General features: G+C 34.8%; 1 protein-coding gene across 1 annotated transcript in view; it reads left to right on the forward strand.

Moving 5' to 3' along the window:
• The window catches only part of LOC120354261, a 74,111-nt gene that overhangs the window by 13,344 nt on the left and 44,467 nt on the right, over positions 1-16,300 (forward strand). The gene's annotated exons all lie outside the window — the stretch shown is intronic.

Genomic DNA, 16,300 nt, shown 5'->3' on the forward strand with positions numbered 1-16,300 from the left:
TCCACCTCCTCCTCCTTCACATCCACGGTTAGAAATCGATTGAAGGCCTCACTATTACACCCCCCTTTAGTACAGCCTCTGTTCAACCCCTCCTACCAGTCTACGGTATATAGAGGAAGATGCCATATATATACTTATTGTATATACCATGTACCAGATGAAGTCTGGGATCATATGATTTGGGAAGGAGATATCTATATTTATATGGCTCTTCTATATACTGTGTGCCATATAATATGGTGTCTGTAGGATGAAGATGAAGGGGAGGATGAGTAGAATGAATGGGATGTGGAGGAGGAGGAGGAGGAGGAGGAGGAGGAGGAGAAAGAGAAAGAGGTGATGAATGAGGAGGAGGAGGTGGTGAAGGAGGAGAAGGAGGAGGATGTAGGATAAGTAGAATGAATGGGATGTGGTGGTGGAGGAGCAGGTAGAGGTGGAGGAGGAGCAGGAAGAGAAGGAGAAAGAGGTGATGAAGGAGGATGAGGAGTAGTAGGAGGAGGAGTGGATCATATGATTAGAAAGGAGCGGCTGTTCTGAAATGGAAGTCTCTATTGCGCATGCTCAAAGAATATCAACCCCTTTATTTATCAGCTGTGGCTGGAAGTCAGACAGATGGGTTGTATTTGGGGTGGTTTTTGTTGTCTTTCGCACCCTCTCATTCTCTTACGCTTTCTCTCTCTCTTTCCCCAGTCGTGTATTGATGGGAAGGATATTATCTTATATCCTTTTCAGAGAACTCATTACGCTCTTTCAATCCTATACTATTTAAACGAGCAATTTATGTTTAGATGTTTATTTATCTGTATGTGACCGGATCTCGAAAACGGCTTTTTTCATATCATATACAGTTCAATAATTATTTCCTTAGTCTCTCTTTTCTCTTTGTCTCTCTCTTTGTTTTTGGTAGAGAGTGGTAAGGATATTTTGAATATTCTTCCCGAAGAATGGACATTGATATGTCCAAAGCTCCGCCAATTTATGTACATGCATTACAATATATTATCTATAGTTATTATATTAAAAATTACTTTTTCATATCATATACAGTTCAATAATTATTTTCTTAGTCTATATTATGTAAATTCATCTATAATTTTGCTGTATTGTAAGCTATTGTATATAAGTGTATAAGCCAGTATATATTGTAATCTATTGAATGAAAAAGACTAAGAAATTGTCAAAAAACCACTGATTTATTGATAATTAGAAAGACCGGTTTATCAGAGATTGACAATGGTGTAATAACCGAAACCGGTCTTTCTAATTATCAATAAATCAGTGGTTTTTTTGACAATTTCTTAGTCTTTTTCATTCAATATGAATAATTACCACAATATCAACTTCTCAACTACACAAAAAGTATTGTAATCTACATAAATAAAGTACTCAATCAATCAATCTCTCTCTCTAGCTTTCTCTATCTCTTTGAGAGAGTGAGAGAGAGAGATATATATTTGATATTTAATAGAGAACGTAAGATGTTCTCTATTAAATATCAAATATCTCTCACTCTCTCTCTCTTTTGAGGGTTAAGTGTAAGAGAGGGCCGGCTGCGCCCTAACTTCGCCCTCCTAGGTTTTTAATAAAGGCAGCTAATCAATCAATCAATCAATCTCTCACTCTCTCTTTCTCTGAAGTGCTGAAGGGGAGGATATCCCCGATACCCTCTCTGAGAATGGACTTCTTAAGGTCCAAACTTCACCGTTTCATGTGAAAACATTACAGTAGTACCTTAACTTTCGCATATTTCATCATTTTTCTAGCTCAATATTATTGTAGAACTCTTTATTTTAATATGATTCACCATGTTATTTTACTGCTATTGGTATTTATTGTTAACGCTAGAACGTAAGTTGAATTTTGTTTTGTTAAACACTAGAATAAAGGAATCTGAATCTGAATCTCTCAGTCGTGTATTGTTGGGAATGATATTATTTTATATTTTTTTCAGAGAACTGACTAGGCTCTTTCAGTGTAAATAAAACAGTATTTTTGTGATGTAACTAAATAAATCGAAGGGGTTTGAACAGTTCATTCTTGGAGAATAATATCAAGGGATATCCCTTCCATTAAAGGAAATGAAGGAATAATAAGAGAATAATAATAGATAGGTGGAGGAGAAGGATGAGGAGGGGGTGGAGGAGCAGGAGAAAAAGTAGTAGAAGAAGAAGAAGAGAAGAAGAAGAAGATGGGGAAGAAGAACAAGAAGAAAAGGTGAGGAAGGAGGAAGATTGATTGATTGATTGATTGATTGATTGATTGAGTACTTTATTTATGTAGATTACAATATATACTGTCTTATACACTTATATACAATAGCTTACAATACAGCAAAATTATAGATGAATTTACATGATATAGACTAAGAAAATAATTATTGAACTGTAAATGATATGAAAAAGCAATTTGTAATATAATAACTATAGATAATAATTATATTGTTATGCATCTACATAAATTGGCGGAGCTTGGCGAAGAGGGAGAAGAATAAGAAGGAGGATGATGATGATGAGAAGTGGAAGGAGAAGGAGGAGGAAAAAAGGAGGAGGAGAAGAAGAAGAAGAAGAAGAAGAAGAAGAAGAAGAAGAACAAGAAGAAGAGGTGAGGAAGTAGGAAGAGGAAGAAGAAGAAAAAGAAAAGAAGGAGGATGATGAAGAGGATAAGGAGAAGGAGGTGGAGGAGGAGAAAAAGGAGAAGAAGAAGAAGATGAGAAGCGGTGAAGCAGTGAGAGAGAATAAGAAGTATTGATGTAGTATATGACTAGAGAGGAAGAGGAAGAAGAAGATGAAAAAGAAGAGTAAAAGAAGAAGGAGGAGGTCTATGATGAGGAGTAGGAGGAGGAGCTGGAGAAGAAGAGGAGAGGACGGAGGATGAGGGAGGAAGATGAAGAAGAAGAAGAAGGAGGGAGGAGGATGGTGAGGAGAAAAAGTAGAAGAGGAACAAGAAGAAGTGGTGAGGAAGGAGGAATAGGGAGAAAGAAAAAAGTAAAGGAGGAGGAGGATGAGGAGAAGGACGTGGAGGAGGAGGAGAAAAAGGAGAAGAAGAAGAAGAAGATGGGGAAGAAGAAGAAGAAGAGAAGCGGTGAAGCAGTAAGAGAGAATAAGTAGTATTGATGTAGTATATGGCTATAAAAATTAAATTTCTTTGGAAATGAATCTCAAATCTCAAGTTTGGGAATTTCAAGATCTGGAAATGACTCATAAGAATTCCGAGGATTTCCTTTCCAACCAGATCTGACCTTACGACCTTGTTAGACAGCTAGATTTCTGAATGTAGTTTTATTTGTACTGTATCAATAATATCCAGCATGACTAATTCCTGTGCATGAGTCACCATTTCATCAATGAGTCAGTACTTGATCAATGAATTATAATGAGGTCCACGTTATAATGGCAGTGTTTAATTGAAATTGAAATTGAAATTGCTTTATTGTCTCTTCAAAATAGATACATAATTTACATATATAGATATATAATTAGCAATGGTATTGCTATCCTTGTCTATCATTCAACAAAGCTGATAGCACTATTTCTTTCTCGCTTTGCACTGTTGCCAGATCGTCTTTTCACAATGTAGAATTAATAATTGATCAACAAAATATTCCATCTTAATTATGTAAATTTATAATGGTATTATTGAAAAATATAATTTCTTGCTTAATAGAATATAATTGAGTATTTTAAACAAGAATGAACAGTTGAATAATGACGAGCTTCCCTCGTTATTTATTTATAAACTATTTTTAAAAGAACACAATTTTTTTAAATGATTGGGGAAGGATTAACAGGCACAGCCCAAAACTGTTTCTTCCCAGAATTTTGATTTTATACACTATAGTCTAGAAAGTAGGTTATGTTCCAAACGCTTGAATTCAGGTTCAATTTTTATTCCAAACATTAATTTAAAAACAAAAAAGTTCTAATTTAGATTATTTACAAACCAAATTGAATAACAAAATAACACTCACTAATCACTTAAAATTGTCAAATAATGATCAACTTTGAAAATTATGATATACTCCATGGCTTACTTTAGATAAAGGCTAGAGCGCACTACTTGGCAACGTCGCAGTCAAGCTCAGCTTCAGGCCGAGAAAAGTGAATTCACTTGGGTAGACTCCCGATTAACTACCAGCTTTACGCCCTTTATCAAATACCAATACTGAGAAATTCAATTCAATGATAGTAAAAAAAATATATAATATTAACTGATAGGCTAATTTTAACTTCAGCTCTAGGAGTTTCAAGTATAATGCCTAGCTTGGCAATATATTCCACTGTACTTACTTTTTGTGTCTGTATTTCCTACGAGCAATTTTAAGATCAAATGTATTTCATTAATAGATGAAAGTATTGAATAGTACCTTCTAAATGTGAAATAAAAATATGAAAGTCGAATATTGTCTTCTTTTTAAGAAATTTCTGAATTTAATGCATTCGCTTTTTGTGCATCTATAACTAACACCGTATGATGATACACCGTAATGATAATCGATAGTTCAATAATATCTATCAAAGGGAATATATTCTACTACCATTTAGTTTTTGTTCGTAATAATATCCATCAATTTATATTAAAACACATCATTAAGTACCCTACCCTTTATTATTATTTTTTCTTTGAAAACAAGACTTGTTTCAATTCATATTTTTTCATTTAGAAAAATGGCTTTAGATGAATTGGAACTAGTCGTGTTTTGGAATAAAAAGATACAAAGAGTACGGTATTGAAGATTTATATCATGTTTTAATAATTTCAAAGTACCCTTATAAAGAGAAGTGATAATTCATATTAATAATAAATTAATAGTTATTGAATTAATAATTGCTGGAATAATGATAATTCATTCAACTTTGTCCATTAACTCAATTATATCTAGGCATAATAGTATACAAAACATTACAGAAGAATTGATATCCAATAGCAATAGTTTAATCTATCTTTACATATCTCTGTGGGTTTATAATCACATTATTGACATAAATCAAATACTTACTATCCCTACTAACAAATGCAAATGATTTCTCAATATACAATAATACAAATGATTCTACAAAATACAATTTTTCTAATGGTGTAAAGAATCTATGCATATCAAATAAAGCAAAGTCGGCCTGAACCACACGTTGCCATATTGAACATGTTCCGGCCTTCTATCTATAGTAGGTAGTGTATACTCTAGTTTAGAAGGATTATAATAGTAGTGGAGTTTTGAGAGAGCTGCCTAACCAATAGAAATCGAGGGGTGTGGCCTCCCCCTCCACCCCCCCAGCCCCAGTCGGCCATTTTGGCCCCGCCCCCAGCCAATAGGAATGATGGGGCGTGGCCACGCCCCCCTCCACCCCCCCTGCCCTAGTCAGCCATTCCCCCTCCACCCCCCCTGCCCTAGTCAGCCATTTTGGTACTGCCCCCTCCACCCCCCCAGCCCCAGTCGGCCATTTTGTCCCCGCCCCCAGCCAATAGGAAGCAAGGGGCGTGTTCAAAATGGCGTCGTGCCCCCACCACCCCAACCAATAGGAAGAGGCCATTGTAGCAGGTGTCCATCTCCCCTACCCCAGCATGGGTGTGTTCAAAATGGCGTCCCCCTTCCATAGTGCCCCCACCAATAGGAAGCAGGTGTCCCCAACGGTTCCCCAGCGGCGGCGGCGGCCATCTTTGTTGTAGCAGGTGTTAACTGACATCTGCTGCCCCAGTTAACACCTGCTTAATTTGCATATTAAAAATATCCCCACATTTAAAATCTTTAAAATCACAGATATCTAAACTCTCAAACCACACTACTAGCGTTTGGTACAAATTAAACTATGTTCCTTGTTTTCCTCCACCACAGGAAGAATGAAAAAAATTACATTTCATATTTGTTCACCACGTATGAGATGTCATTTTCCCCACACTATGCTGTAAAAGGAATGGTGGCGCTTTTTTTAATGTGCTTTCCCCATATTGAGAAAACTCTAATTGAATGTTGCTATAATAGGATGTAGAATAGATCGGGCTAATCTATTCTACATACTACTATAGTTATTCATTACAAAGTGTTAATCAACATTAGGCCTATTGCACAACAATATGTTCCTTTTTTCCTCCACCACAGGAAGAATGAAAAAAATTACATTTCATATTTGTTCACGTATGAGATGTCATTTTCCCCACACTATGCTGTAAAAGGAATGGTGGCGCTTTTTTTAATGTGCTTTCCCCATATTGAGAAAACTCTAATTGAATGTTGCTATAATAGGTTGTAGAATAGATCGGGCTAATCTACATACATAATATATTGCAGCTTACCGCTGCTCATTTAGATAGACGCGGTTATGTAAAGAGAAATACAGGCTATAAATCACAAATTATTCAATCTTTATTTCCATCGAGTAGTAGTAGGAAAAGAAAAAGATCTAGGATTGATGATGCAGCGGCAGCTGTTAGCGGTATGGGTTTTATAAGAAATGAATCTACTAGTCGACAGTATGTCTACTGGGATAATCCAAATGAACTGATAGACAGATTAGATATTCTGCTTTCATCACAGCAGGCGGGAAATAGATCACATTCAGTTGAAATAGCTTCTATTATTGAAGAACTGAAAGAAAGTGGTATATATTAGGTGGCAATGTTGCTGCTGCTGCTTTTAGTCGTTAGTATGTGTTTAACACTTGACAAGAATAGAGATGTCGGGCAGTAGCGCCGCCACTGCAGTGAGTAGTACAATAGATCGATTTGGTAGGACACATCATGTGTTTAATACAACAGCACCATTAAACAGTGGTTGTGAATCATCAGCAGCAGCAGCAACATCATCATCATCATTAGTGGCAGCAAGTAGAGAATATTTAGACAGTAAACTACTTGAATTATCATCAAATATATTCAATAAACTTCAGTCTGATCCATTGTCACCGCTAGTTAACAGAGAATACTTGGACAGTAAATTGCTTGAAATATCATCAAATATATTCAATAAACTTCAGTCTGATCCATTGTCGCCGCTAGTTAACAGAGAATACCTGGACAGTAAATTGCTTGAAATATCATCAAATATATTCAATAAACTTCAGTCTGATCCATTGTCGCCGCTAGTTAACAGAGAATACTTGGACAGTAAATTGCTTGAAATATCATCAAATATATTCACTAAACTACAGTCTGATCCATTGTGGTCGCCGTCGCTAGTTAACAGAGAATACTTGGATAGTAAATTAAAGGAAGTTTCAACTAGTATAATACAAAAACTACAGACTGATCAATCATCACCGCTAGTTAACAAAGAATACTTGGACAGTAAATTGCTTGAAATATCAACAAATATATTCACTAAATTGCAAACTGAATCGTCTGATTTAGTAGATAGGAAATATTTAGACAGCAAATTACTTGCAATATCAACTAGTATATTCCAAAAACTACAGTCTGATTTAATTACTAAAAAAGTGTTTGAAAGTAAATTGCATTCAATGTCTGATATATTGAAGGAGATAGCACAACAAAAACAGTATTTCGATTCACAATTGAAAACATTGTCTAAATCAATTAGTGATGATATTGAGCTAAAGTATGTTAGTAGGTCGTTGTTTGATCAGAAATCAGACGAATTGAAGACATTATGTGAACAACAAAGTAAAAACAATAGTTTAAAACATGTTGATACAGATTTGCTAGAAACTAAATTGAAAGAATTAAAAGACAATCTAATTGCACAAAATAAACTTAACTTTATTAACAGGCAAGATTATAATTTGAAAGTAGTTAATCTAGAATCAACATTCAATATTATGTTGGCTGATGTGCAAAAGAAACTTGATGAAAAAAATTCAGCTTCTCACCAAAAGCTAAAAGATGACATTATGCAGATGATTATGAAAGGTGAAGATTTTCAGAAATATTTAAATGAACAGTTGTTCAACTTTTCATACTATTTGATTGCACAATATGTAAAAAAGAGGTACATCTTTGACATGAGTGAAGCTGTACAACATAATTTGAATTCTGATCAGGTGCAAGAGTTGTTTTTGAAAAGAATGTTCAGTGATAGGCGACCAAGTGATGCAGGAAAAAAAAGAAAAAAATATGACTGGGAATAGATTAGTAGTGTGGTTTGAGAGTTTAGATATCTGTGATTTTAAAGATTTTAAATGTGGGGATATTTTTAATATGCAAATTAGCAGGTGTTAACTGGGGCAGCAGATGTCAGTTAACACCTGCTACAACAAAGATGGCCGCCGCCGCTGGGGAACCGTTGGGGACACCTGCTTCCTATTGGTGGGGGCACTATGGAAGGGGGACGCCATTTTGAACACACCCATGCTGGGTAGGGGAGATGGACACCTGCTACAATGGCCTCTTCCTATTGGTTGGGGTGGTGGGGGCACGACGCCATTTTGAACACGCCCCTTGCTTCCTATTGGCTGGGGGCGGGGACAAAATGGCCGACTGGGGCTGGGGGGGTGGAGGGGGCAGTACCAAAATGGCTGACTAGGGCAGGGGGGGTGGAGGGGGAATGGCTGACTAGGGCAGGGGGGGTGGAGGGGGGCGTGGCCACGCCCCTTGATTCCTATTGGCTGGGGGCGGGGCCAAAATGGCCGACTGGGGCTGGGGGGGTGGAGGGGGAGGCCACACCCCTCGATTTCTATTGGTTTGGCAACGTTGTTCTCCTATCATTCTCCACTGCCATTATAACGTGGACCCCAATATAGTTTTGAATGAGTCACATATATCAGCACGTGTGAAGGAAATGTCATACGGTACTACAGTAGGCATACTCCTTTAAGAGAAGACAATATACCCTACCGTTTCAAAATGATTACTTTATAAGGAAACCATTGTATAGTGTAGTGTAGAATTATACAGATACTAAAGCTAACCATTGTCTTACTATTTATATTATTATTTATTTCCTCTGTCTTTTAAGTATTTCTTTTATATATATCTCAGGCCACTCCCGTGTTTCGGGTGGACACGTTTACCCGTCGGTTCCGGCTGCCTAAAAAACAGTCGTTAGGTCATGTCAGAGGCCCTGAAATTGATCAGTTGCGACCTGAAAACTCTGACACCAGACCTGAGCCAGCCTGGTCACTCGATATTATTATTATTTTATAATCATTATTCAACGAAAATCCCAAATAATTAGTGAGAGTGTCAGTTTGGTGTAAGGGTAAGCATTCCTGACTAGCAATTGGGAGGTACCGGGTTCGATTCCCGGGCTGGCAACTAATTTTTGGATAGTAGTTCTCATCGAATTTCCATCTAGCTGTTAGCCCTGTTGTCAATGTCTGCATGCAGTAGCAGAGGTCTTCGGGGTGATTTGCGGCATTTATTTGGGATTTTCGTTGAATAATGATTATATATTAATTATCATTTGAATAAATAATGCATTCTCTATTTGATTCCATCTATTATTATTTTCTTTCTTATCTCCATTTTCATGGGTCATAATAAGGTTTCATTGGCTTATTTAGCAAAATGACACCTTTATTCCAGTCACTATATACATTGGTGCATGCAATTTTTTATTCCAGTTCTGATTTTTTAATAATATAATATTTGGGTACATAAGAGAAGTCCAGAACCAATTTCTTCATGCAAAATTTCCTTCTGATAGATACAGAGTGGCCCAAAAACCTCGTATTTTCGGCTCATTTCCAGTTTTTAGCTATTTATGCCGAATATCGTTATCGGACAGAAAAATTTGCTCTCGCCTTTTTTCTAGATTAAGAAATTTTGAGTAAAATGAGATCATTCGGAACCCTTTATCTCCAATGAGTACTGAGTTATGATTTTTCAAAAATGAGTGAAATTTGAAGAAAAAATCAAATTTGATGAATTTCAGTTTTTGATCAACAATATCTTCCGATTGTTACCATTCATATGTATAATTCAAAATCTTTCTGGGCGTATTTTTGTTCTCTACATTCTGAGATCAGGTAGAGCGCTCTATCTCATATAGATTTCCAGGTACACCTGACAACAATGCTCCTTGTATTGTGAAAAACACCTAATTTTCAGCTTCAGCCATCATCATCACCAACTACATTGTCCTCACATTGATATTTTGCACAATGACATAAGTTTATGAGATTATGTTCTATGAGAATTACCCGTTAGATGCGCTTCCTATAGTGAGGTCCACGTTATAATGACAGTGGATAAAGATAGAAGAATAGCGATGCCGATTCTCTACATTAATTAATCATATTTCTACACTGTCAAAAACATAATTGGTACCGTTGTGGACCTAGAAAAGGATAGTACCACCGGCTTTGTCGAATGATAGACAAGGATAGCAAAACCAAAGTTGATCAAATACTGTCATTATAACGTGGACCTCACTATAGTGGAGAGGCTTACATTTTGCATGAAGAAATTGGTTCTGGACTACTCGTATGTACCAAAATAAAATATTAAAAAATCAGAACTACAATAGTTATTTGTGCAACTAGTGCGCAAAGTGTCAGTTTGCTGCACCGAAAGAACGTTAAACGATTTGTTGAGTGCAGCAGAGGAACTTTGCGCACGTATTTCACATAAGTTTTTCTACAGTACCATTGATTAGGAAAGTGGGTAATTATGGGTAAAATTGCCTGAAATGCATCAAATGTTTTTCTGTGTAATTTTATTATTGATAAAAACCTTATTTATTGTCAAATTGAATAAAAATGTTGTCCTTGGTTATAATACTAATACTAATAATTAGCGCGTTGTGCTTGGTTGCACCTCTGCTCACTATAGCCCACAGCAGTCACTGTTACCAACTTCATTTTGATTTGCTGCACTGTTGCTCCATATAACCTACTAAGTATTTGCGTTGCCATGTTGCAAATCTGGAGTGCAGAAAAATTTTTCCCGCACTAGAGCGGAAAAGTGATTCTTTGCGTTCTGTAATCAGTGCAGCAATGGCCACTTTTCAACGTAACTGTGGGAAATATAAATTGCAAGCACACCCCCTTTTTTATTTGTATAATTATATTCAAATCAAATCAAAATCAAATCTTTATTTGTCCCAAAAACTAATTACAATGACAAAAAGGGTTATAAATGAAAAAAGTAAATACAATATAAAATGAAAAAGAAAAATACCATTAATAGGATTATACATAACTATATTAAAAACGGGAAGTCCCTGCAAGGTTCGAGGAACCTGAGCGCAGAGGCCGAGTGTTCAATGCTTAACAGTACATGAAAATAATAAGGGATATTATTAAGAAATAGGGAAAAGAAAAAGTGAGAGAGGAAGGGAAGAGAAAGAGCAGAGTGAAGGCATAGGGGAAAGTAAAGAATAGTTGAAGATTACATAAAAAACATGAGAAGTCTTTATACTAAGCTATGAGGAAATTACATTGTCAAAATTACATTGTTCGAGATTATCCATGTATGAATTCAATTACCGTTTTCTATTCAATTTACTAGTGATAAAATGGTTAGGAATAACATTGATGAGCTTTGATACCTGATATAAAAATTGTTTTCTACAATTGATAAAATAGTATCTGTAATTTGAAAGGTAATAGATGAGGGACGGAGGTTATATGGTGAAACACGCAGGTTGAAAAGATTCATATGTTTATTTATGTAGATGATTAAATTTTTTATGTAAAGCTGCCTGACAGTTAAAACATCTAGCTCACTAAACAGGTACTCACTTGGATAGAGTCTGGGTTTTCCCAATATAGCTCTTATAATGTGTTTTTGAATTACAAAAAGTTTCTCCAAGTGGTTTGAGTATGTTCCACCCCAATTTTTTATTCCATATTGCAGAAATGATTGAATGTAGCAAAATATATGAGTCTTGAGATTTTTTTATTACTAACTTGGCTGATATTACGGAATTTACTTATCCAATGTCTGAGTTTGTTACATGTACTATTGATGTGAACATCCCAACGCAAATGTTGATCAATCATTACACCCAAATATTTAACACGATGTTCTCTATTAAGCTTTGAGCATGTACAATTTATCCAATCAGATTCTTTGCAATTTACATGATGGATTTTAATGGAATCCAAACCTTGCGGCTGGCCTATAGAATTTGGAGAGAAAGACATGAAATTACTTTTTTCTATGTTTAATGTTAATATATGCTCATCAAACCAGGATTTTACTATTTTAAGTCCGGATTCTGCTGCTTTTTTAGTATCCTCCCAATTCGTTTCACTGAATAACAATGAAGTGTCATCAGCAAAAGCGATTGAGACACCATTTTTTAATTCTAACTTGAGAAGATCATTAATGTAGATTAGGAAGAGAATCGGCGACAAGACTGTTCCTTGTGGAAGACCGTAATCAGTGAGTTGTTCAAGGCTGGTTTTATTATCAATTTTGAGCATTGGAATCTATTTTTTAATAGCTCTTAAATAATTCAAGGGCTATTCCTCGAATACCCAACTTTTCCATTTTTATCAGAAGTTTTGAGAGAGGATAGTGTCAAAAGTTTTAGCAAGGTCTAAAAATATGGCTATTGTTTTATTTTTGTTATTGAAATTTTCTGTAATTTTCTGTGTTAGAAGAGATATTGCATCTACTGTACTTTTTTTAGACTGAAACCCAAATTGATTTTTGTGAATTATATTATGCTTTAGGAGATAGCTAACTAAACGGTATTTTATTAACTTTTCAATAATTTTGGAAAAAGTACTCAACAAGCTGATTGGACGATAATTTGATGGATTAGAAGCATCACCTGATTTATGTAGGGGTATGATATTGGCCAATTTTAAACTATCAGGGAAAAAACCTCCGCAAAACATTGATTTATTATCACCTTCAATGGTTTTATAATATGTGGTGAAATAGTTTTTAAAATCCTATTGCTAATATTGTCAATTCCTGGAGCTGAGTTGGTTTAGAGAGTTTATTGTAGCAGTAATTTCATTTTCATTGGTAGGTGTCAAGAAGAAGAGTTGTAATGCTCCACACATGAGTCCTTGAAATGATACATGTTGTTGCAATGGATTATTTGACTTCAATTTCTCAGCATAAAGTTTTCCTACGCGAGCAAAATGTTGATTTAGTGTATCAGCTTCTATTTTGGGAATTTTTTTAGTATGTCTTCTACCTAACAATTCGTTTAAGTTTCCCAGATTTTCTTAGAGTTGTTTTATTCTGATTAATTTTATTCTTATAATACTCCACTTTATTCTGTTTTATTAATTTATTAAGAAGATTTCTGTAATTTTTATACTCATTTCTTAAACGGTCATTGAAAGGCTGCTTTGAAAGTGTTTTAAACAATTTGTCCCGTTTTTTAATGGAATGTACAAGTCCACGCGTAATCCAAGGTTTAAGGGGTTGTAATTTATGCGGAATCTTTACTGTAACTGTTGCAAGTTAATGTGATTTGATATTTTGTCAGTTAAAATTTGCATTGCTTCATTCACATGTAAATTGTCATCTAATAAGTTATCCCAGTTTTCAGTTTCAATGGATAATAATTATTTTGAAATCTATTTTATTGAAAGAATTATTTTTACTTACAATTTTGTCAGTTGAAAGATCAATGTGGATGCTGACGCAAAAGTGATCAGTGATGTTTGTTTTTATTAGTGAACTTATACATTGTCAGGATTGAAAGAGGAATTCTTTAAAAATATGTGATCGATATCGATTCAGTGCCGTTTTGAACTCTAGTAGGCTTGTTTATGTACCATGATTTAAAACCATTCAAGGATAAAATTCCGAAATATTCATTAGTCGCAAGCGTAGACTTATTCAGATGTATATTCAAGTCACCGGCAAAAATTATATTGGGCTTATTTTTGATAGAATACAAACAATCATTCAAACAATTGAGAAAATTATCTACATTGGTTGAAGGAGACCTATAAACAGCGATAAGTGTTATCTTATCTTTCGCACCTGGCACTTGTACATCCAAAAGAATTGAGGTAGATTCTTTTATTTCGTAATCCAATTCATCTACTATAAAATTACATTTGAAAAAGACACAAATTCCATCACATTTATTTGTTTTACATGGCTTGTTAACCACTGAATAACCATTCAAATTAAAATTAAAATCATCCTCTTCAACTATCCAAGTCTCACTGAGGATAATAATATGAAACTCTAATGAACAATTACTGATAATGTATGACAGCTCATCAAAATTCTTTCGCAAACTTCTTATGTTTACGTGGATAATGTTCAGGTAAGATTGATTATCACTAGTAGCAAACAACTCAATCTGAGATGAAAAAAATATCCTCTATTATAATAGTATTGTGAGTCTCAAGAGAAATATGCTCTTCAGGGTCATTTATAAGAACCATACAATAAAAGGAAAAATTAATAGGAAAAACGAAAAATAAGCTATTTAAAATCTTGTAATAAAGGAGAAATTTAAAAAGGAATTAAGAAGGAATAGAATTACTCTGAGAAAAGAATAGGAGAAAGTTAAAGTTAAAGTAGATAAGAAAGTCTATTACTATTAATGAAAGAAAAAAAATACAGAGCTCGGTCATCTCGTGACACATATCGTCACATTTAAATATATATATCAGTCTTTAAATAATAGAAACCAGTAAATACAGTGTAGTAATACATTTATTCAAATGGTTTGAGGTCCTCTTCGTTAGTTATACGTTTTACCGGAGAGTCTTGTTGTTTACGAATGAGAATCTTTGCATCACTCACCCAGACATAAGCTAATTTATTGTTCTTTTTAAGATCTCTAGCTTTATTCAGTAGAGATTTGTTGTATGCAGTGAGATGATCGTTCACATAGATATAACCTGGTGGAAGATTACAGTTCAAGTCTCCATTTTTCAAGTGTCCTTTTGCTTTCGCCGCACATTTCCAATTAATTTTGGCAGTTCTTGACGTGAAGCGAACTATTATAGATTTTGTCTTATTTTTAGAAGAAGGAACCCTATGAGCAACAGAGATATCGTCTCTTTTGAACGGAGTATTAATCGCTCTAGCAACAGATTCTAGGATTGTGTACACATTTTCATTTTTTGTCTCCGGAATCCCTGCTATCTCCAAGTTGTCCAAACGAGTGTACTGCTGTATTTCATTAATGTCTCTTCGAAGTTTAATATTTTCAAATTCAAGCTTCTTACACTGCTCTTTCACTGATTTGTTTTCTGCGCGCACAGTTTCCAATGACGATTTCAAACTTTCAACAGTTGAATTAAGAGTCGTAATGATTTTACTCAACTCTTCAAGTTTATCATTAAATACCTTAGTAAGGGTGTTTTCGATAGTTTTTGTCAAAGTGGACTCAAGATCGTTGCTGTCGGTTGAAGAAGATTTTTCTTTACATTCGTCGCACTTCCAAGTTGATTTCTTCACTCCGAGTTTTCTAAAATTCTCTAACGTACGAATTTTAGTACATGTTGGATGGAAAAAATTCCTACATCCACAGCATTCCAGGATATCTTTTGAGTTGTTGAAATCCGATTCACACTTGTAACAAACATTAGCCATGGCAAACAAAAAAATTGATTCGAAATAATTAAATAACACAGAAAAATAATTGACGATCGTGTACGAGATGGCACGCTTAACAAACTATCACAGTAGTTATCATACAGATAAGGCAACTCGAAAAGCACGACCGTTCGCTCTGAAAGCTATAGCAACACTGAAACGACTACTGAATATGACTACTTTTCTATCTTGATATATTGAGGAAACTTCTTACCAGCTATGTTGTGCAAAGTATTACTGCTCTCTGCATTAAAGTGTCTCAAACTGTGCAACCTTTAGTTTACTATTTTTATTATGTATTTATTAATTTATTTATCTATTGATTTTCTTACACATACTAAAGAACTGTTCAGAGAGAATACATTGTTCATATCTGAAGTGAATGTCAATATAGCTAAAAAAAAATATGGAAATACGTTGATAGATGAGGACAATGTTTTCGAACAAGAGCATATTATTTTTGATGATCTTGGTAGAAAAGTACGAAAGAGAAGAAGAAAATAGATACATTAATAGATGAAGACAATGTTTTCTGACAAGAGAATATTATTTGATGATCTTGGTAGAAGAGTACGAAAGAGTAGGAGAAGAAGTAGAAGAAGAAGAAGAAAATGAGGCAGAAAAAGAAAAGAAGAGAGTGCAGGAATGTGCAAGCAAGTTGAAAATACAGTAATAATGGAAATAGAATTCATTCAACCTTGAAGTTCAGTATCATCGCATAGTTTGTGGTTAGTCAGCGCCAGCTAGAAGAGAAGATGGATGACAAGAAGAAGAAGAAGAAGAAGAAGAAGAAAAGAAGAAGAAGAGAAGAAGAAGAAGAAGAAGAAGAAGAAGAAGAAGAAGAAGAAGAAGAAGAAGAATAAGTAATAAAATGAGC

This window comes from Nilaparvata lugens, chromosome 14, assembly GCF_014356525.2.
Source record: "Nilaparvata lugens isolate BPH chromosome 14, ASM1435652v1, whole genome shotgun sequence".
NCBI classification, from domain to species: Eukaryota; Metazoa; Arthropoda; class Insecta; order Hemiptera; family Delphacidae; genus Nilaparvata; species Nilaparvata lugens.